Here is a 23,113-nt window from a genome sequence, read left to right as displayed (position 1 = left end):
CCAGCCGACCACAAGGTTGCTTTTTCCTGTTGCAAGTTCTGCTTTCTAAGCGACTACGTGACCAGTGGCAGTTCTGGGGGCTGGGGGAGAAATCTGTTGGGGGATGGAGGCCGGAGCACCCGTTGTCTGGCCCTGGGGCCCCAGCTTGGGGGTTTAACATTAATGATTATAGATAGGGCCCTACCAAATTCGTGGCCATGAAAAACATGTCATGGACCATGAAATCTGGTCTCTCCCCATGAAATCTGGTCTTTTGTGTGCTTTTACCCTATATTATACCAATTTCACAGGGGAGATAAGACTTTCTCAAATTGGGGGTTCTGACCCAAAAGGGAGTTGCAGGGTGGTGTCACAAGGTTATTTTAGGGGTGATGGTATTGCCACCCATACTTTTGTGCTGTTTTCAGACTGGGTGGCTGGAGGATGACGGCTGTTGGCCGGGAACCCAGCTCTGAAGGCAGTGCCCTGCCAGCAGCAGTGCAGAAGTAAAGGTGGCAATGCCGTACTGTGCCACCCTTACTTCTGCGCTGCTGCCTTCAGAGCTGAGCGTCTGGAAAGTGGTGGCTGCTGATTGAGGGTCCAGCTCTGCAGGCAGTGCAGAAATAAGGGTGGCAACACTATACCATGACATCCTTACTGCTGCTGGTGGCAGCTCTGCCTTCAGAGCTGAGCTCCTGGACAGTAGCCTCTGCTCTCTGGCCACCCTCCTCTGAAGGCAGCACTGCTGCTTGCGGCAGTGCAGAAGTAAGGGTAGTAGTATTGCAACCCTCCCACCTCCTACAATAACCTTGCAGCCCCCCACAACTCCTTTTTGGGTCAGGACCCCTACAGCACCATGAAATTTCAGATTTAAATAGCTGAAATCATGAAATTTACTAATTTTGAAATCCTATGACCATGAAATTGACCAAAGTGGATTGTGAATTTGGTAGGGCCCTAATTATAGAGAGATAATACTTTATATAGCAAAAGCAACTGTTCAACATTTTGTTTCATTGTTTTTACCATTGAGCGATTTAATTAACTCAAAAGACAAGACCTGTTGTTAAACGTCTTTTTTATAAATACCCACAATAGTTGGAAGGAAATAAATGTGACCTCAAGTCAGTGAAATGAATGAACAAACAGAACACCCACATATTTGAACAACTTTTAGAAAAATCTTGCCTTTAGTAGTAGTAGTCTATAAATGTACAGTATTAGTCTTAGGATTTTGTCCACAAAGTGAATGGATTTCATGTAATGTTCCTTGGTTTTACTTTCTGTCTCAAAACACTTGTGAAGGGATATAATGTACGTTAGTTATCTTAGAGTACAGAAATTTTAAATCAGGACCTAATCTGTTAAGTGAAGTTGTCCATTGCTTCTAAAGGGTGCTTGTCAACCATATGGTGAATGAAAGTAGTGATAGTTTAGAATTGCATGCCTTCATGAAAAGGAGTGACAATCATTAATATGATTTGGGGACTTCATGACTTATGTGTATTGGAGAATAATGGAGAGTTTCATTTTTAGGTAACTCGTCTGAATCCAGCTTTGATCAGTAATGAAAACATTTCTGCCTTGTGATGGTAGCTTGGTGACTCATGCACACTTATTTAGTGGCATCTTAATTCATTCAAATTACTGAAACTCCACCACAGCTGACAGCCTGTTCAGTTTCAGTAGAAAGACTAACACCTAAATAGATTTGGAGGCTGAATTTATTTCTCAACTCCAGAGATAATCTGCTTACAACAACAACAACAACAAAAAAAACCTACAGCAGGGACAGTAACTTGTCTGGAAGCTGTTATTTTGTACCCATTATATTGATAAACAGAAGTCATAGAAGTCGTATCTGCAGGACTGTCAGTCCAATAATCAAATAGACCAGAGCCTGTTACAAGGATTTAAAAACCAAAGACAATGTAAACAATAGCAGTAGGGATGAAGAGAAAAAACATAATTTGGGTTGCTTACCCAAGTCTAATGAGAGACATATAGATCCTGTAGTATGTGTCACAGGCCAGAGATAGGGACTAGAGAAATTTGTCTTTGATATTATGTTCAGCCACTTCTAAGCTCTCAGAATAAGGCTGTTGTTTAAAAAAATGGGAAATTCATGAGACAAATAGGCAGTCTGTCAGAACTTCATGCTTTATAACATCCTCTTTTCTGCCTTCCAGGGCTGGCAGGGAGTTGAACAGAGGCAAAATGCTCAGCTTTCTAGGAAGAGCTATGGCTCTTGTAAGCTGTTCAGATACCCTGCTGCTGGTGGGTTGTATAAATATCTAGATGGATAGATAGAAGTGACTTGTCATTCATTGACCCCCATAATCAGTTTTTCATTGGTGTGATGGTTTCTAAAAGGGAGGCCTGTCCAGTTCTCCTAGCTAAAAATGTGGTGGCTTTAATGTGAGTCCCTGAGGATGGAAGAGGAGGAGTGACTTTGATGAGAAAAATGGGTGTGGTCATAGGTGATTTGACAAGGGAATGTCTTCCCTTCTGCCTTTTAACCCTCATATGGAAGAATAATGCAAAACTCTTAAAATATATACAGCGGTTACTAGAATAATGATGGTACAGTCCCTAATGGTATAATGCACTGCTTCTAAAACAGTTAAGGCTGTTAAAATATTGGTATCTTGATAGAGAATTTCAGAACATTGTTTCTGATATTCCAGAATATAAATCTATGCAGCCACTCAGTTTGCAGTCACTGTCTGTTTGTCTTTAAACATGAATGAATATACTGGGTGGTATTGAGACTACACTTTACAAAGTTAAAATGGTCTATGTCCTGACAGCTCCAGACCAAAAAATTCCAGTTTTGATTATTGGACTACTTCCCCACACTACGATTATCAAGCATTTTTTACAAAAAGAGCTCAAGACTTCAATCACCAACTATATATCCCGGGCAAGACTCTCACACAGCCGGCTGTTGTTCTCCCTGCAGTGACCTGGACCAGGCAGCCTAGCATCTGCTGCTGCTTTCTCTTCAGTGACCCCAGCCAGATTTCTTTGAAGCCTATTGCTGATTTTTCCTGCAGTCACTTATGCTAATGTCTTTTATATGCTACAGCTGTTTTGTAAGGCCTCTTCACTTTTCCTTTTTCTATCTCTGTCTTTTTTTAAAAACTTGTAAAGCGCTCTTTTTTTCATCTTGAGTTCCTGGGTAGTGTTTATCTTAAAGATTGATACTGTGAATATTTTTGTACAAAAAGGGGAGAGGAAAAAAAAAAGAGCACATGCCAGCTGCTATGGATTATGGGGGAAACAAGGTGACACTAAAAATATTCCATGCAGTCTGGCCTCTTGATAGCCTGGGGAAGATCTTGAGCTGAGTTAGTTTTATTAAGGTGAAAGAAATTAAGGTGAAACTGCTGCTGGAGGAATGGGATTGAGTAAAGATATTGCATGCAGAAACAGAAGATAAAATGGGGAACAAGTTTTATTTTTGTGATCAAGTAACAGTGTGAAGAAATATATTAATGTTTAGTTAAATAGATTTTTTTATTTCCAATTAATAATACATGACACAAATATAAATAATCTCGGGATGAAAGTTTAGCACTTTAATATATATGAATCAACTATGAAGTTTAGATGTTATACTCTGAGAAATCTAGTTTTTCCTCAGTTCCTAGACGGTTTATTTAGATACCCCTCCCCCCCAACCATCATTGCCAATTGAAGTTGTGGAAATTCCATATGTATTGGTGAATTATGCCTCTTCTAAAACCAAACTGCCCTGTCGTGATCTCATTGTCAATGTTAAGTAACATTGAGTTGAGGAAGAGGCTCTCAAGTTTTCCATGATGACATATTAACAGAGTATCTTGTGTGCCTTCCCTTCCATTTGCAATCACATAACATCGCTATGGCAATTTAACAGTTACTTACATGGAAGAGTGATGTTAGAAAAATATGTAGTCTATATTTTGCTGCCTTTAATGTGATTTAGTAGCTGGAAATGAGGAGAACCAGCATAATGTGATCAGCCACCACTGCTTGGATCACCATCTCTTGTGGGTAAAAGTTTGGGAATCACTGGTCTATCAGTACTTGAATGGGAGGCATCCAAGAAAAATGCATGTTGGTTGCAGAGCTAGTAGCTAGTAGTCTTGCTTCTGAGTTCCTACTTAACCAGGGACCTAATATGATGATATAAGGCACCGTCTTTCTGGTGATATATAAAATGTTAGAGAATGATGGCCACTTGCGATCATTAAAGTTCTATGGCACTACAGTAGAACCTCAGAGTTACAAACTGACGAGTCAACCACACACTTCATTTGGAACTGGAAGTATGCAATCAGGCAGCACTAGAGACAAAAAATAAAAGCAGACACTTAAACTACTAAAAATATAAAGGGAAAGTTTTATAAAGGTCTTACATGGTAAGGAATCTGTGTCTGTGCTTGTTTCATTTAAAACAACATGGTTAAAAGCAGTATTTTTCTTCTGCATAGTAAAGTTTCAAAGCTGCATTAAGTCAATGTTCAGCTGTAAACTTTTGAAAGAACCATAACACTTTGTTCAGAATTATGAACATGTCAGAGTTAAAAACAACATCCATTCCCAAGATGTTCGTAACTCTGAGGTTCTCCTGTACTTTGCAACAGCAAGTGATCTTTCTCTAAATTCTGTATTCTGCTCAATTCTGCTTTTGCAAATCTTTTCAGAAAACACAGCTTGCGTTTGAAAGAGTGTCATTATGCACTGGAAAATATATGTAGGGGAAAAATTCTGCACAGACTAGAAGGAATGGGGTATTTGACTTAATACTGTAGGCCTTTTCCATCTCTACCTTATATCTGTGACTCTAGTAATGTTAGCATTTTTCTAAGATAAAAAATGTTGCGAAGATTGCAAGGACTTCAATGTAATTTGTTAATTTACAATATGAAATTATAAGGCTTTACTTGCAAACTCCCCCACTAGTCCTACAATCAGTGGTTCTCAACCTTGTCCATACTTGGACCAAGTTTTTTATACCATGATCTCCCTCTTTTAGCTAGAATCTTGCCTTTCTCTCACATAGTAAGACACCTGGTTATGACTCCCGTATTGAGAACTCGTGTGGGCTAAATTAATTAAACATTCTGTACATGTAGGTGTGTGTGTGTAGATATATATATGAAATTTAAAGAATTACTTTCCTGTGATGCTAATTTGATCTTCATGGAACAAAGTACAGTATTCTACTCTTACTGTACTTTTGTTTTTCTCTGATATATTCAGAACACACAAAAATGCATCATTTCACAATTTTAGTTTTTTGATGAAAGCAGAGGACTTCAATAGCGATTTGTTTGACCTAAATCAACAAGCAATTTAAGGTGATACACTTACACAAACATTTAAGTTTAAGAATAATTAACGAGAGTGATATGTAAGATCTGTCCAGAACAAAACTTGAGTAAAAACATGATATTCAAGAAATTGAGTTAGTTGAGAAGAGATTTCCAGTTGCAGAGGAGAGGATCAGAGGGGGACACACTAAAAAAGCAGGTTGGGAAATATGTGAAAAAGGGGAGCAAAAACTTTTCACGCTCTCCACCCTTGCAAGTCTTTATTTTGTGGTAGAAGGACTTATGAGCTGAGGTGGGAAAAAGGGATGTTTGGTAAAGATTCTATTTCTACACAGACTTCTAAGAAAACACGAGAATACAAAATAGTCTACTGCGCAGCCTTTCAAAGTCTCAATCAAGGTTTAGTTCTCTTCCTCATGTCTTAGTAACAATAAAACATAAAAAACAGGATCTTCCTCAATAACACTTTTTGCCACTCCAACCCATAAATCCTGACTAGTAGATAAAAATGGGGGCATGAGTAAGAAAATAAGGCTCTTGTGATCAAAAGTTTGCCTGACTGAATGTGGTGATTGGTTTCCAGCATGTGGAAGAAGCTCTTCTGATCCAGTTAGGCTTTTGTCTGTTACCTTTTATTTTTCTTTGGTTGCCGTAGCTTTTTGTTTCTGCCAAAACACCTACCTTAGAGTTGGATGCTCTTGTAGATAATTTTTAAATATTTTTCTCCTCAAGCTGATAAGAGCTCTTTGTGCAGAGATGACCCCACTGGTTGGTTCTCACATCTGCTCTAACTGGTAGATAAAACCTTTGAAGAAACAACCCTCTGATTGCATCCTGTCCTGCTTCTAATAAAGGATCAAAGATTTAGTGCTTTAGAGTGCACAGAAGCCCAGCAGAAGTGAATCCAGCTCATTCAGCCCCAACATTTCACCAGTTCTGCATGGCTTCATTCGTCCACCTGTTGGGCAAAATGCACGGTAAGGCCTGCAGGTGACTGTTGCATCTGGGGTTGCCTTAGGCATGGTAACTACAGGAATAAGGCAGTCCTTTCTGAGGGAAAAACTTCTGGATACAAATTAGCACCATTCTTCACTTTCACTTACCATGCTTGTTGTTGACAGGGTCCTGACCTTGTCACATAAAGCAACATGAAGAAGTAATTTACATCAGTATATTTTTACCTTGTCTGTTCAGAGAAAATCATAGCACCCTTGCATGACTCTGGAGACTCTAAATGTCTGGCTTACCCCAGAGCACCAGATCTTTCCTCTGCCAGGATGGAGAAAATCTAAATGAGGCCAGTTCGTCCTGCATGATATCCCTCCTTTCTCTTTCTGATGTAATGCCAATTCCTACCTTAACTCTACATATACCAGTCTTTCCATTCTTCAAGAATGTTTTTCTTATTTGAAGAGATGGAAAAAATCAGTGTTCCTCTCCTGCAAACTCGATATCGACAGATGATGCAGGAACTGTTATGGATGAAATACCTTCGGAGGGAGTAGTTGGATTTCTCAAGAGTCAGACTTTTCAAAATGGGTATTCTGCCTGTGCTGACTAGGTGAATAGCTTGCACATTAAAACTAAAAGATTATTCTCTAGGGTCTGTGGATGAGGAGAAGCTATTTTGGCTAGGACTCCAGACATTCATTATTTGATTATTTTATTTAAGACACGTCATGATGCGGGCTGTTCCTAACAAGAAATTGCACCTCTTTAGATACTTCAGGTGGCTTTACACCTTCATAGAGATGTGGTTCATGTGGCCTAAGGGTAGATTCAGCGTCTGGTAAGTAGACAAGAAATCTGCTCCACTATTTGATGCCTTGTGGTCCTGAGTGGGATGGAAAGTAGTGGTGTCCCTTAAAAGCTACAGATGTCCTTACAAACATTCTTTTATAGAGATTATTTGGCAAGGGCTCAAGTAAAATAGCTGGAAAAATTGGTATCCAAGGAAGATGGTGTATAAACATTCTCTCCTAAATAACATTTCTCCTCCCTTATTTTAGATTTTTTTTCTACAGTCTCATTTGAACTTTCTTTGTAGTAATATGCCCTGCCAAGAGGTACAGCTGTGGATGATCTTACAATACTCCAAATTTGTTTTGTTTGCTCTTTCTTTAAAGTGGGAATAGCTTTGCGGTGTCTCAGCTTAGAACAAAGTTCTTTAAGAAGAAGTGTGAGCAAGGGTGGTGATGAACGTAGTGACAGATCGATGTCAAGATGTTAATTTCTTTACAATTGACTGTACGATTGACTGGAAGTCAGGAGATTTGGGTTGATTCCTGGTTTTAGCACTGATTCTGCTATATGACCTTGGGCAAGCCACTTAGCCTCAATTTTCCTCTGTAAAATGGAGATGACACCTTTCTCTCCGACGTGAGATTGAAAGATGAAAAATGCTATATAAGAGTTAGGTATTATTCCTAAATATCCTCTCCCTTTGCCTTATATTTATACTTTGCTTGGGTATACAAATGGTCTGTGATCAATAAACATGAAGGGAGGAAACTACAGGGAGAAAGGTGAAAAAAATCACACTGAAGTTGACTGTGATATAGAAAATTGTGATCTTATGCGTTAGCTGGAGAGTTATCAAAGCTGATATTTTTCAAGTTCTGTTCTTGTTTGTGTTGTACTTAAATTATTGTAAAATGCGAGATTCCTGATCATTGCATATTTCACAAATCAAAAACTAAACATTCCTGGTTATGGCATTCCTATCAGTCTTTCATTACAGCCTGACTAAAGGTCCATTGTCAGTTTCTTGTATATTGATGCAGCAGCTATTGTGTTTTGAAGAAACACAAGAGAACATTCCTTTGTGGGTTCCCACATGGAGGTGGTGAATTTTTAGAGCAGCCGGTAAGCTGAAGATGAAATTCCGGCTTTATAGGATTTCCATCCATTGCAGAGTGGTATCTCAAACATTCCCTCCCCCCCATCCCTAAAAAAGGGATTTTACAATTCTGCTCTCTTAAAACTGATTTACTAGTGCTTGTATGTTCAGTTGATTTGGGAAGCTTCAGCCTATATCAATCAAGAATCAGTATTTGCTTTTTCATCAGAAAAAGATACAGATCAAGCCCCATTTACTTATCAAGATGGTTCCATCCTATATTTTTCATTTGGATCAATTTGTTCTGTCCATAACAAGGTACCATCATGCCCTTGGTATGAGGAACTTTGCATAACTATCCAAACAAGTCACTATTGTTGTTGTATTCAGTGTGGTTGTAGTAGTGTTGTTCCCAGGATATTACAAGAGACAAGGTGGGTGAGGTAATACCTTGTATTGGACCAACTTCTGTTGGTGACAGAGGCAGGCTTTTGAGCCACACCCAACTGTTCTTCAGGTCTGGAAAAGTTACTTGAAGCATTACAGCTAAATGCCAGGTGGAACACAGAAACACTGGATTTATGGCTTATTACAAAAATATGTAACCCACTAACCCCTTCTTCTTATCCTATGACTTCAGAGGTTTTAATGGATCACTCTACCTTGAATGGTCTCTTAGAATATGAGCTAACTATTTGTGCTAAAGAATCTGTTTCACCTCGCATTTAGCTATGATGCTCACAGTACTTTTACCAGATCTGAAAAAGAGCTCTGTGTGGCTCGAAAGCTTGTGACTCACCAGCAGAAGTTGGTCCAGTTAAAGATATTACCCCCTCTACCTTGTCTCTCTGAGCAAGATACTGGAAGTTAAAAAGTCAAATCATCTGTTTGCTGTTTCAGGGCCCTAAGGAAAGTATGCATGACTCTTAAGCTTCATTGTCGTAGTCTCCACTTACTGATTCTGCATCAAAGACATACAGGCATATCCCAAGCATTGTTTGCTTAGAAAAATGGATACCACAATGAGTAATTTGCATACATGTGAGGGAGGAAAGGGAATGAAGCTGATGTGAATGATGTAGGACTATCTACAGAGAGAAAGGAGAAGTCTTGTTCATGAGATCTGGGTTATTCTTCCCAAGAGGAGGAACCTTTTACAGGAGAAATATGCTGTATGCCTAAGCTGTCTATTTTTTTAAAAATTACTTCTCACCTCAACATTCCACATGTCCCATTTGACTGACTTGTCTTACCTAGGACTGGGAGACGGGGGAATAGTTAGGGGATGCCACCTTGCTGGATGGGAATTGCTTATACATGCCTCCTGGCTGCTGCTGGCTAGTATGGGCTGCAGGAATAAGCAGAATGGTAGGCGAGGCCTCACCTGTTATCTGCTCTTGACAGCAGCAGAGCTGGAATCTGGAGTAGAGCTGAAACTGGCAGAGTGCTGTAGCCTGTGGTCTTGAGCAGTATTAAACAGCCAGCAGCAAGTGGATGAAGAACTTTGAGCCAGTCCCTCAGACCAACTGGAAGACTTCCATTTCCAGTCCCTGTATTGGCTAGGAATGCATAGTGGCAAGTTGTATCCGGCTCACAATGCTGTTCTCAAGCTGAAACGTCTGGGTGGCCTATGTGGGCCTTTCCTGTATGTTTGTTCTCTTCGGTATGTTTTTCAAGGTACATCTCTTATGTTTGCTATGAGTCTAGGTACTGTTTTTGTCCCACTGCTTGAGAAAGCATGGAGAATGGCAATTTCTTGCCTTTTAATTTGGTTTTTCCGTGTTTCATTTTTGTTGCCAAACTGCACTGGGTTTTTTTGTTATTGGTTTGGGGCTTTTTTAAGACCCCGTTACCCATATGAAGGAATTTTTTTCAATCCCTTTAGAAAGTAGCTGTTAGAGTTTGACTGAAATATGACAGTATTAACTGAATCAATTATAGCAGATCAGGTTCTAGAGCTGAACTGAAGGAAGGAGACCTCTTACTATCCCGTAGAGTTGATATACAAATTTTAGAATTTTAACTCTTAAAGGCAAAGTTAATTGATGATGTTTAAGAAAAGGACATATAGGGGCCAATTAATTCCTTTTCACTTTTCATTTTAGAGAATTGTTTATACAAGCTATTTTGTATTATTTAAAGTAGTGTAAAGAAATACCATAGTTGTGATTTGTATGTTGAGTTTTTTTCTGGACTCATGTAGTTCATACTGTAGTTTTCTCTATATTGAGATTAATGAGGAGAAAAAGGGTAAGGCATTTTTGTTATGGCCAATTTATTTCATTTCAGACTGTATTATCATTTGGTGAAAGCCCTATTGATCAGCCTTCAGAGCTTTTCTTCTAAGCACTTAAAGTTTGAGTTGTTTCAGTCCCATAGGACTGAAAAGAAAGCTGTTAGTACCATGAAGTTCTTCTTCGTATGTTTCCAACAGCTTGACTCTTCTTCTGAGAATGCAAAATATTAACACATTAATGTTGTTAACCCATTTAGTACAAAAATACATTTGGAAGCAAAAATATTTTTTGTATCATCAAAGTCTGGGTGGTTTCTTCCATATGAGTACAGTTTCTTAAAGCTGAAAAATGTGTTATGCTGTGCAACAAACAGATGCTGCTCTAACAATGCAAACCATTATGTACCAAAAATGATCTCTGTTTTAATCATAGATGCTGATTTAATGAGACAAGACTAGCTTATATCAAAAATGGATTTAGGGTGTGATTTTGTTTTCTCTACATAATTAATAGAAATATAGTATCTTATATACTCTAAATTTGAAAGTGTACTATAGTTTTATATTATTTTTATGCTCTTTGGTCCTAAATCTGCCTTGCGTAATACTCTTTTCCCCTCTTCATGCTTTGAATTAAAAGACATATCCTAGCAAATCTATAGTATAGTTAATTAAAATTTGATTTAAAATAATTAAGATATTTCCATAGGTCTTCTCTTCTTATAGCTGTGAGAATATTTAATCTCTCTTGGTTATTTTTTTTTCTATTTTACGACTTCTCCAACCTTCTCCCATCCAATGGCTTTGTTTTATGTTTACGTTGTAGGCTACGTTAGCAGTTTCTCTCTAATGCTGGTATTAATTCATGGATCAGAGAGGCGATGCTGATCAATATGCTCGGTTCATATCTGTACCTTATATCTTGAACACACTCCTGATCCCCTGGGAATGTTTCATTGTTGCTGTCCCTCCAGTTTAACTTTCTAATTTTATTCCATGGATATTCTGATTCCACATTAGTTACCAGATCTAATCATTTAAATTTTTCTGTCACCAGATATAAATAGTGATTGACAATTTTACCTTTAGATACAGTCAGATAATATACTTGAGAGGAAGCAGGGAGGAATCTTCCTATTGTGTTTCTAATTCCACTGAACCCAGCAGAGTTAAATGTAGTTTGGATGCACAGGGAAGAATTAATGATTGGAAGATACAGAGTTGGTAAATTATTTATTCTGGCCCTGAGGAAGCTGAAAAGCTGAGTGAAAGACTAATAAATCATTTGTGGTAGTGCTGGTTGTCACTTCCAATTATTTTAGACGGTTTTGTGATAAACTGCAGCACCTGCTAGGTATCCCTACACCATCCCTTGATACTTGCAGTGCAGCTTGTTCAGTCGATTATCAAAGGCAAGTTTGTCTAAACTTTCTTCAGGTTGGAGAGAGAATTACTCTTCCCAGTCGCCCCAAATCCCATTTTTGTTAACTTCCTTTTCATTGCATATGTGAGCTAGGTGCAGTATGTGATGTACAGAGTAGAGAATGCTGAGTGATACTGTAACATTGAACTATTTTCTGTTGATCCAGAGGTGTGTGCATAAGTCTAACTGGCAAAGACTGCTTTTATTTCCTCTTAAAAGTAACTGCTTGAAGAAATGCATCCCACCTTATCCTCTCCATGATAACTATAGTAAGGTTCACTTCAGACCACTAAGCTGGTTCCTGACCTGAAAGGGGAAAAGAGACCACTGAGGAGAGAGGGACAGGTGTTTCACCTGCTGTGACCACTCAGTCAGAAGCAATGACAAAATAAAGGGACAGGAGAGCAGCAGAGGGAAGTCTCCTTCCTATTTCAGAAACACCCTGGAGCTAGGTTGAAACTGCAGAGCAGATTGTGACTTCAATTTCAACTCATCTTGTCACCTGCTGGCTTCTCTTCCTTTTCTTTCAGGAAGCCACATCTAGAATGCTTATTGTCTGCAAGGAGGACCTGTCCCTCTCGACCTACAGCATGAGGAGTCAGGGGCAGGGGGATAGAGGCAGGTAAATTGAGGAAAGAGAAGAAAGGAAAGAAACCAGATGAGGGAACTGAAGCAGAGTGAGATAAGTGAAAATATAATTTAGAAAGGGAGAAGTGAGGGAGGGACTTCAGAGGGTGAGGAGGGGAAATTGGATAGGGGAAAAAAATTGAGGTAACTGGCCTCAGATAGTATGGGCAGGTCTGCAGTATAAACTTTTGCATTTCAGAACTGAAAACTTTAAAAATATAAACCAGATATATACACATTACTCAGATGTAATAGGGCTTTTACATTGGTGGTCTCCTTTGCAAAAAGGTAATTTACAAGGTAGGACTTAATTATCTTCAAATAGCCCTTAAGTTTAAGGGAAGGGCTGCTATATGTTAAAGAATTCAAGAAAATATAGTTTCTGTCCCACTCCAAGAGTTCAGGATTAATGTCCCATATTGTCTCAGTTGTGGCTCTAAGTGAGTTTCCATAGGTACAGGTTTAGGAACATCAGTTTGGGCAACTAGCTGTAAATCAATTTAAAGAGCGCTTTAATCAACTTTCATCACCAGAGAGAGGGTAGAGGAGCATCAAATAATCAGCTTGAAGTTGCTGAGGCCAATTCACATCCCCATTACTAATGGAAAAATAGGATTTATTTCATGCCTGGGTCCAAAAGACTAGTTAGTGAGCCCTAGATAGTATCTCTTTTTGGCCTACAATAGAGTCAGTGGAGAATCTTTCAGTAGCTCTTTCATTTAGTCTTCCTGATCTGGTCCATCCAAAGAGCACAAAATACAAAACATTTTGAGCTACCCTCTTGAAACCATAGCTCCAGTCCCAGAGGGTTAGAAGTGTAAAGGAGTTTATCTGATCTATTTCACCATCCCAAGAATCATAGGAGACCTGCATGTGGTCTTGGGTTTGAAGAGTGATTTTTTTTTGTCTTGTCTTCAGGGTGTCAAGCTTCAAAACAGAGTCTGAGTCGTGTCGTTCAGGTGAATGATTATCAGCGTGTATTCATTTTCAGTCTCAGTGTACCTACATTTAGTTATTCTGTGCCAAACATAGGCTGTTCTGTTTGGCCTAACTACAATTCCAAGAACCTTTATCAAGGTCATGGCACTGCTGGCAACTGAATTAAGAAAACAGAGGTTGTGTGCTAGCTGATTATTTCAAACTGAAGCAATTGGCCACACTAGTGATTAATAAAATTTGCAGCATCTTGGAGACCAAAAGTTGGATAATTGAGGAGAAGAGCTCCGTTGTCTTTTCATTGGGCTTGTTTTATCTGGAGGTATGGTTCAACACTAACCTTTTCTAGCACAGAAAAGAATAATCAAGTGAACATCCTAGCTACTCTCCAGAGGTTTCAGTATGGGGCTACCTACAAAACTTAAGTTCTAAAGCATTGAATCTTGAAGTGATCCATGAATTGCTTCAGAGTGTGGTCTGAATTAATTCTAGAGCCGACCCCCCCCTCCCCAAGAAGTTCTGTGTCGCACACAAACAAGCTTTATCCTTATGGTAGAGAGTTCCATTGTGCCAGAGGAGCATAGTTCTTGATCATGGTCTTCATCGCAGAGCTTTAGGTGGTCTTTTAGATGTCCTGGGCCCAGATCATGGAGGGCCTTGAAAATGAGGACTAAGACCTTGAACTTTATTTACTATTCATGGGAAGCCAGTGTAGAGAGTGAAGAACAGGTTTAATGTGTTTCCTGTAGCTAGTGTTGCTGAGAAGACATGCTGCAGCTTTCTGAAACTATTTCTGAATTTCCCAAGTGCAGTGCTTCATGCCCAGGTTTCATATTACTCTAGTCCAGCCAAGAGTGATAAAGGCGTGAATAACTGAGGCCAGGTCATCATCAGCCAGGAAGGGACAGAGTCTGCTAGCCACCTGAAGATGATAGAAGTTGTTACTCATTGATGCTGCTATGTGAAAGCTTAGCATCAGCGAGGAATCCAAGAGTACTTAAAAACAATGTCCAGAATGAGTCAATTATGGATGTGTACATTCAAAGGAGACTGCACAATGGCTGCAGACTCTTCAAAATGCTTTCCTCTCCATCAGTACCGTCTCTGTCTTGCTCAGATTTAGATTCAGCCAGCTGTTCTTTGTCCATGAACTCTCATCCAAGCAATAGGCTGTTTTGGTAGTAGTGGTGGGATTGTGTGGTGAAGAATAGGTAAACCTCTGTGTCATCTGCATTTTAGCACTTGAGTCAATGTTATGTGACCAGTTCACTTAGTGGTTGCATGTACATGTTGAAAGAAATGGAAGAGAGAATTGGTTCTTGTGGGAGTCCATAAGTGAGAGGTCTTGTGGTGGAGTTGCAGTTTCACATCACTATTTATTGGGTATATCCCTCCAGGAAGGACTGTAACTAGTGTATTAACCTGGACCCCTGCTGCCTCTTTCAAGTGAGAAAGTAGCATCTCATGGTGTTGAATGCTGCAGAGAAGTCCAGGAGGATGAGAATGGTTGTCTGCTCTTTTTCCATTGATGGAGGAGACCCTCCATAGTGCTCCAAGGGCAGTTTTGGTTCCATGTGCTGGACTGAATCCAGATTGTGTCAGGTCTAGACTGTTAACTTCAGGCTAATCTAACTGAAGCCTCCCTTTTGCTAGTTTTCCTTGCTCAGGAAAGGTAGGGTTTAACATGGGCAGTAATTAGTTGGTATCTACTTTGGATACATTGGTTTCTTCAGTGTTAGACTGCTGACACTGTGTGTTCTGACACTGGCTGTTTTGGTCAAGAATGTGTCAGTTCCTCGTGACTCTTTCACAAATCAGGAATGTCCTGGGTTAGAGTCACAAGTCTTGGATTGAGACTCCTTTATGGTGGCGAGAACTTATTGTGTGTACTTATTTGTGTGTACTGAACTCTGGGAAGGCAGAGGTTGGGCTTTTGTGTGGTTATAGACAGTTTGCAGTTTGAGAGAGCTTCCTGAATGTAATATTTTCAGTGAAGTAGGACTTTTTTGGGGGTATGTAGTGCTAGTTCTGATACATGTTGTAGGCAGTCAGGATCCATGAAGTGATTTACCACCCTGGAAAACTCCTTGGGATGGGATTTGGCATCTTCAGTGGAGGATGATTGGAAGGTACTCTTGGCCTATAACAGGGGTAGGCAACCTGTGGCACGCATGCCGAAGGTGGCACGTGAGCTGATTTTCAGTGGCACTTACCCTGCCCTGGTCCTGGCCACCAGTCCGGGGGGCTCTGCATTTTAATTTAATTTTAAATGAAGCTTCTTAAACATTTTAAAACCTTATTTCCTTTACGTACAACAATAATTTAGTTATATATTATAGACTTATAGAAAGTGACCTTCTAAAACATTAAAATATATTACTGGCACTTGAAACCTTAAATTAGAGTGAATAAATGAAGACTTGGCACACCACTTCTGAAAGGTTGCCGACCCCTGGCCTTTAATATTGCCTCATACAAGGATTTGGGGGAATTGTTTCATCCTGTCTGTTTCAGCCTTTGTTTTCCACTGTTGATGTCCAAGTTTCCTCCCCTTTCTATTTGGTGCAGAGTGTCAAAAAACCAAGGTGATCTCTACTGGAGATGGGGAGAAGGGGCTGTTTGGGAGCCAGTGTGTCAATGGTTGAGGCTAGTGTACAATGAGGATGATTCACCAGATTCTTGACTACTCATCTTGTGGTTGGAGTACTGTGGTTTAGTAGTCTTTGGAATCTGTTGAAGACCGTGAGTTTTCATAGTCAAATCAGGATCATTGGTTGGTCATGTTGCCTGGGGGCTGGAAGATTTCTAATCACTGGCTTAATGAGATTATGGTATGTCCAAGACAGTAGCTAGGTTGTACTGTCCTTGATCTTGACATCTAGGCTGAAGATCAGGTTTCTGGGGTTTGACCTAACTCTCCCATAGATCTTTGTCTGCTCAACTTTTGAGATGCTGTGTCACCTGCCTGTTTCAGGAGGTCATGCAAACAGAGATCTCCCAAGTACTATTTTCAGGAATAATAGTGAAGAACTACAATAAAGGTAGGACACGTTTTGTTGGTCCAAACTGTTGCTTTATTTCTAAAACTTCCTAGGGGTGAATCAAAATTCTGTCTGTCCATAATACCGTGAACAGTGTATAAATACTAAGTAACCTGCAAATAAAACTCTTCTGAAATATGAGGAAGGGAAGACACTATTCTTTTGGTCCCTCACTAATGAAACTGTTGTGACTAACTATACAGTAATTAACTCTTAAGAGTACTTAACTCTTTTTTACCTTTATTGTTAGCTGAGAGAAATTACAAATAACACTTGATATCTAACACTCTGCTATTTAAGATTAGGAAACAGAGCATTGATGTTTTTTTTTTTTTAGCTGTTGGTTGCAATAAATGTGTACCTTTGTTTGAAAATGTGTAATGAGATGTAATTATTTATATAATCAATTACTCATTCCAAATTTTTGTTGTTAAAAATGGTAGATTTAAGGCGGTTTGTGTGTTTCTTTTGCCTGACAATGTATCAGAATCAGTGTTATGATTTGCTTTTGTAATGTTTTCTGTAGAATTTGCACTGGAGTTTAGACTTAAGCTTTCAGCTTAAAAAATTTAAGAAAAAAGCTGTTATACCTGTTAAATTTTATAACTGTTAAAATTTGTAGTCAGAGTTCTACCCCTGTTCCATATAAGGATCTCTTGGATTGATTATAAAGGTATGTCTATACTTATAGCGATGTGTAGCGTACAGACAATGCACACCCAGCTAGCACCAGTATAAAATAGCGGTGTAGATGGTGAGGCACAGCTGAGGTGAGTAGAGTACTCTACATGCCTGAACCTGCAAGGTATATACTGTACTCTACATGGCTCTCTACACACCCTAGCAGTGCCTCCCGCTTCTACACTGCTAAAAATAATAGTATCCTGCTGCCTGCCTTGTTGTCTCCACCCTGCCAGAACCTTTCACTGCCATGTGTAGCTACACACTGCAGTGACAAAGGTGTACACAGCCTGTTTTTACTATGGTGTGTAGTGCCTGTACTCTAGTTGTTGCATAGAATACAACCAAAAATGGAGTTACCTAGGGCAGAACTTGTTTAGAATAGCATGTTGCAGCTGGGAGACATTGTAAGACAAAATGGGCATTCTGGATGTTGGGTAAATCAAGGTGGTACTCTGTTTTCTGAGAGTGCACTTCAAATTTCAATCTTCAATTATATTTCAAGTATGTAGTTTTTATTATTTTTGGTTTGCTGAGATTTTCAACATCACGGTTACTGGAAGATTTATTATTTTAATGATGCATTGACGCAATATTTGTATGATGTATTTGAGTAAAGGTGGTACCAAATCATATGTTGCCTCTTAAGAATACTGTTAAATCACATGGAACTATTTAAACTCACCATTAATTACTTTCAATAACAGCAGTTTTGGGAGGAATGTCATACTAGCCTAGTTATAGATACACATGATTCTGGCTGCTTGAAAAAGTTTCTTTTTAGATATATTTATGAAGTGGTTGCTTGATTTCTGCGGCAGTAATAGTTACATTTTGAAGAGGAGGAGGTGTGTGTTGTACAATTGTAGAGTATAACATTGTTGACTCTGGTAATTGTAATAGAACAGTGGTACTATTAGGATCCAGATGGAACTTTAATCTGGCTTCTGATTGAGCAGAGTGTCCTTGTAGAGTCTCTTAGCATCTGCTTTGAAAATGTATATGACATTATTCAAAATTTGTACCAAATTAAACCACCTTCAGGCTATAATTCAATTTTTCTTTATTGAGAAATGTATTGTCAACAAATTTATGCCACAGAGTAAAATCTACACTGAATCTATTATTTATTTGGCTATTAACTGGTCATTTAGATTACTGTGATTGAATTTCAAATGACTTCAAGTTTATATTAGGAATAGAAAGTTTCCAGTAGCAAATATGGTCAGATAATGAAAAAACCCTGAACTTCAATCAATTGACATGATGCAGCACAAACCATTTCTATTGGTTTACATTTTTATTTATAAATACCTCATGAGATTTTGTTTCTAGATATTTCTAGTGGGTCAATCTGAGATTAGTTTTTGACATTTGCATTTCATCAGCAATCTTGGAAAAGTATTGGAAGCATTTAGTCCCATTCATTTAACTTGTGTCAAAAGAGTTAGTTCCTCTTATGTCTTAATTGCTTGCAATTGTGTTTTTTGTAAGTCCTTTTATTCCAGAAGTTTGCTGCATTTAATAATTATACTTTAAAACTGTATTTTGGAAACTCCTCTTCCTTCCTTTCCCTCAACAAATGGACACGCTGTAGTTGATTTTTGATAGGATTTCCTTTAGCAAATATGGCCAGATACTTTTTGCTAGACTTAAAATAATTGACATGATGCGGTGCAAATCATTTCTGTTGACACATTTATGATATTGCCTGGCAAAATTGACTAGTTCTGCTTGAAAAGACTGAAATCATTTTACTTTTAAGATAAAAATCTGAGACTTTAGTGTACTGGTGGCTCCTGCTGAATTTTTCCAGCCTTAGGAACATTTTGTTCAAAACCTCACAGTGCAGTTTGATCCAATCTTGATTGAGAGCTGAGCAGTTTTGAAAATCTGGCCACTCCTTTCAGGTGCCTAAATAGGAGGTATGCTCTTTTGGAAATCTGGTCTATAGTCTTTTATCCATGACTATTGAAGAATTACTACACTACTGCTAATTTTGATAAATGAGCCCTTCTCTTGAATAAGTCTTTGCTTCCTCCAAATTCTCTAAGCCTTTGGTGTTTAGATTCTCTAGCATATCTTCACCCTGTCCCTGGCATAAAACTATTCAGGAAGGTTGCACAGAGCATAGGGGTCTGTTGTGTGTGTTTCCCACCCTAATTGCATCCTTCCGGTCTTCCACAGCAGAAACTGACTGACATCTCTGTTGCCAATTTGACAAAAGATGCTGATTCAGTGAAACTACAACATTTTCCACAAAACCTTCATTGGGAAAGCTTTAGCAGAGAGACAGAGTGACAGACTGGCTGGGTGGTTAGGGTATTGGCCTGGGATGTAGGAGATCCAGGTGTTCAAGTCCCTGCTGTCCCTGATTGGGATGGAAAAACTCTGCTCTACACAAGGAAGGAAGAGATCTGATCCTGGGCCTACTATATCTCAGGCCAGTACCCTTGCTGCCAGGCTATAATGTGACATGTCCATGTTTTTTTATTCAATGGTAGAATGAAAACAAATTTTGAAAACTTGAAAGTTGCTGAAAAATGAACGGTCATCCTCTGGTCAGCTGTAGTTACCACCACCTACCTTTTAGAAGGGTTATTGCATTCCCCTCCTCATCCTCTTCCCTAATGTTGCTGAGTGGGGAAGTAGAATATTCCTCCCCAGTATCCCAGTTCTTGAGATTAAAAAAGAACCCCAGTTTCCTGATCTTGCTGCAGCAGCTCCCTCTTGGAATGAATAGAAAATACACCGGTCTTGCTTACAACTGCATCCCAGTAGGTGTGAAGTTAAAACTACTATCATATCTTTAACTTTAGGGGTGAAGAAGGGACTGAACACATTTCTTAAGGTGAAAACAGAGATCTTTTGCCTCATTTGGTCTGCTCTTGGTAAGGTGAAACTCTGCTTATGGTTCTATTTTTTATTTATAAAGACTGAATTATAAGAGACTTGCACTGTATTGCATGTATTGCTTTTATTAATGATAAATAACAATAAAAAAGTTATCTTAGAACCGATGAAATAAGAACATTTGTTCACAAATAGAACATAGCAATAAAAGACCATTTTATACCAAATAAAACAAAAATAAATTCTGTTTTTATCTTACTGGTAGATAAAGGGTAATGCAAGCATATATTTGACATATTTTTGTAGCCTTTAACTGTATATAGGAAAAAGTCCCAGATGTCTATGAAAATTCTTATTTTCAATCTTTGGTTTGGGAAAAGGTGGTGGTTGAGTGCTTGGGGAAATTATAGTGATAGAAAACTCTTAATAAGTATCTCATTGGTATGTTAAACTTTGAGACAGACTATGGTAAGGAAAATATCCACTGTATTAAGGTGTACTCTTTGTGAAATTATATTTGTGAATTTACAGACTGTTTTCATTTTCTGCGAATAAGTTAAAGCAATTAACTACCTTGCATCTGAAAACTCAACTCCAGTTACATGCTCAAGGACACTATTTTAAATTGGACTTAGTTTGCCTCGCTTCCTACTACTATGATGGGACTCCTACTCCATGGCTGGGACCCATTTGATCTTCAGAACTTGCTTAGGAAACATTGTCACTGAACTATAGAATAAGGTCTTAAATAAAAATTACTTGAAATGAGAACACTCTAGGAACAGACTTCTTCCAGACATTTTAAAAATGTCACTGTGTAAATTTCTCTAGGTTTTGTGCATCCCAACACTCAGACTGGAGCAATGTATTGGCTTCATGCATGCATACTCAGGCCATTGTTGATCCACCACTGTGCTGTTTGTAATGAGTCCATCTCTGTGAATCCCTTTTTCTAACACAATAAACCAAACACGCTTCTCAGAAAGTAAAAGTATGGGGAAAAATATTCTGTTGTGTATATAACTAGTTATACCACCCTCATCGCCACAGTATCTTCGCATCTACCACTTTGACTGCTTCTTATGGAACACAGAATTTGCAATGGCAGTGCTAATGTCTCCACACCATCCCACTAATTTGCTGGGCCTCAGTCTTCACCTAGGGGAGACAGTTCTTGGTATGTGAAAGTGGCTTTTTCTGTTGCTTATTTGGTCCTTAGTATTCCTTGTGAGATGATTGATATTAGTACGAATTGGTACTAACTGTAGTGATGGTTTAAATTTCATCACTTCTAAATTAGGATTTCTAGCTGAATTTTTAAATTAATCTTTTGAACATTTATATATTCATTCAGATTTAGAAAGACAGGAATTATTTATCTTACTTTGGACAGTTGATCAAAAACACAATAAAATCAATATAACAATATGAAAAGAGAAACAAAATGCAGCCCACAACATATAGTAGCTGAATAGCCATACAGCACAAAACAGATTAAAAAGAAATTGCCCGCCTTCCTTATACATCATTTCTTGGAGAGTATTTGTTTCCTCAACCTCCATCTTAAAAACAAGTTTCAGAGGGGTAGCTGTTTTAGTCTGGATCTGTAAAAGCAGCAAAGAGTCCTGTGGCACATTATAGACTCTCAGACATATTGGAGCATGAGCCTTCGTGAGTGAATACCCACTTCGTCGGATGCATCCGACGAAGTGGGTATTCACCCACGGAAGTTCATGCTCCAATACGTCTGTGAGTCTATAAGGTGCCACAGGATTCTTCGCTGATCTTAAAAACAGGAGCTCTACAGCATAGCCACTAAGCAAACAGATTTGGGCTATTTCTGATCATAAGTGGAGTGCATTCCAAAGGAAAGTGGCTTTCAAGGAACTGATCCCCCTTGTGTGCTGAGATGAAGTACCTCCATAGATCTTAACTATGGCAATAAGGGAGAGAGATATGACCTCTTAGACAGGAAGGTCCTAAAACATTTAGAATTTTATAGGTAAATTTCAACATTTATTTTCATCTGGAAACCAATAAGCAGCCAGTGTGGCTCATGTAGTACTGGTTGAATATGCAGTTGGACATTCTGCTTAATTAGCCAACTCCATGTTCTGTACTAGCCTTATCTTTTGAATGGATTTCAAATGTAGCTCCAAATCGAGCATAGAATCATAGAATATCAGGATTGGAAGGGACCTCAGGAGGTCATCTAGTCCAACTCCCTGCTCAAAGCAGGACCAATTCCCAACTAAATCATCCCAGCCAGGGCTCTGTCAAGCCTGACCTTAAAAACCTAAGGAAGGAGAGTCCACCACCTCCCTAGGTAACCCATTCCAGTGCTTCACCACCCTCCTAGTGAAACGTTTTTCCGAATATCCAACCTAAACCTCCCCCACTGCAACTTGAGACCATTACTCCTTGTTCTGTCATCAGGTACCACTGAGAACAGTCTAGATCCATCCTCTTTGGAATCCCCTTTCAGATAGTTGAAATAGCTATCAAATCCTCCCTCATTCTTCTCTTCTGTAGACTAAACAATCCCAGTTCCCTCAGCCTCTTCTCATAAGTCATGTGCTCCAGCCCCCTAATCATTTTTTGTTGTCTTCTGCTGGACTCTTTTTTTCCAATTTTTCCACATCCTTCTTGTAGTATGGGGCCCAAAACTGGACACAGTACTCCAACTGAGGCCTCACCAATGTCAAATAGAGGGGAATGATCACGTCCCTTAATCTGTTGGCAATGCCCTTACTTATGCAGCCCAAAATGCCATTAGCCTTCCTGGCAACAAGGGCACACTGTTGACTCATATCCAGCTTCTCATCCACTGTAACCCTCTAGTTCCTTTTCTGCAGAACTGCTTCCTAACCATTTGGTCCCTAGTCTGTAACAGTGAATGGGATTCTTCCGTCCTAAGTGCAGGGCTCTGCACTTGTCCTTGTTGAACCTCATCAGGTTTCTTTTGGCCCAATCCTCTAATTTGTCTAGGTCCCTCTGTATCCTATCCGAACTCTCCAGCGTATCTACCACTCCTCCCAGTTTAGTGTCATCTGCAAATTTGCAGTGTGTGCAGTCCAGGCCATCCTCCAGATCATTAATGAAGATATTTGACAAAACCGACCCTTGGGACACTCTGCTTGAAACCAGCTGCCACCTAGACATGGAGCCATTGTCAGG

General features: G+C 39.1%; 1 protein-coding gene across 3 annotated transcripts in view; it reads left to right on the top strand.

Moving 5' to 3' along the window:
• TBC1D5 (TBC1 domain family member 5) overlaps positions 1-23,113 on the top strand; it is a 518,872-nt gene that overhangs the window by 57,996 nt on the left and 437,763 nt on the right. For 2 of the 3 annotated variants that reach the window (XM_030550913.1, XM_030550914.1), the window contains exon 3: positions 19,903-19,974. The exons of the other annotated variant lie outside the window; for it this stretch is intronic. The gene's annotated coding sequence lies outside the window, so the exon portion shown is untranslated. The remainder of the gene's footprint in view (positions 1-19,902; positions 19,975-23,113) is intronic. 3 annotated transcript variants of the gene reach the window in all.

This window comes from Gopherus evgoodei, chromosome 2, assembly GCF_007399415.2.
Source record: "Gopherus evgoodei ecotype Sinaloan lineage chromosome 2, rGopEvg1_v1.p, whole genome shotgun sequence".
NCBI classification, from domain to species: Eukaryota; Metazoa; Chordata; order Testudines; family Testudinidae; genus Gopherus; species Gopherus evgoodei.
Note: the sequence above shows the minus strand (reverse complement) of the source record. Positions and strands in the feature narration are given on the sequence as shown.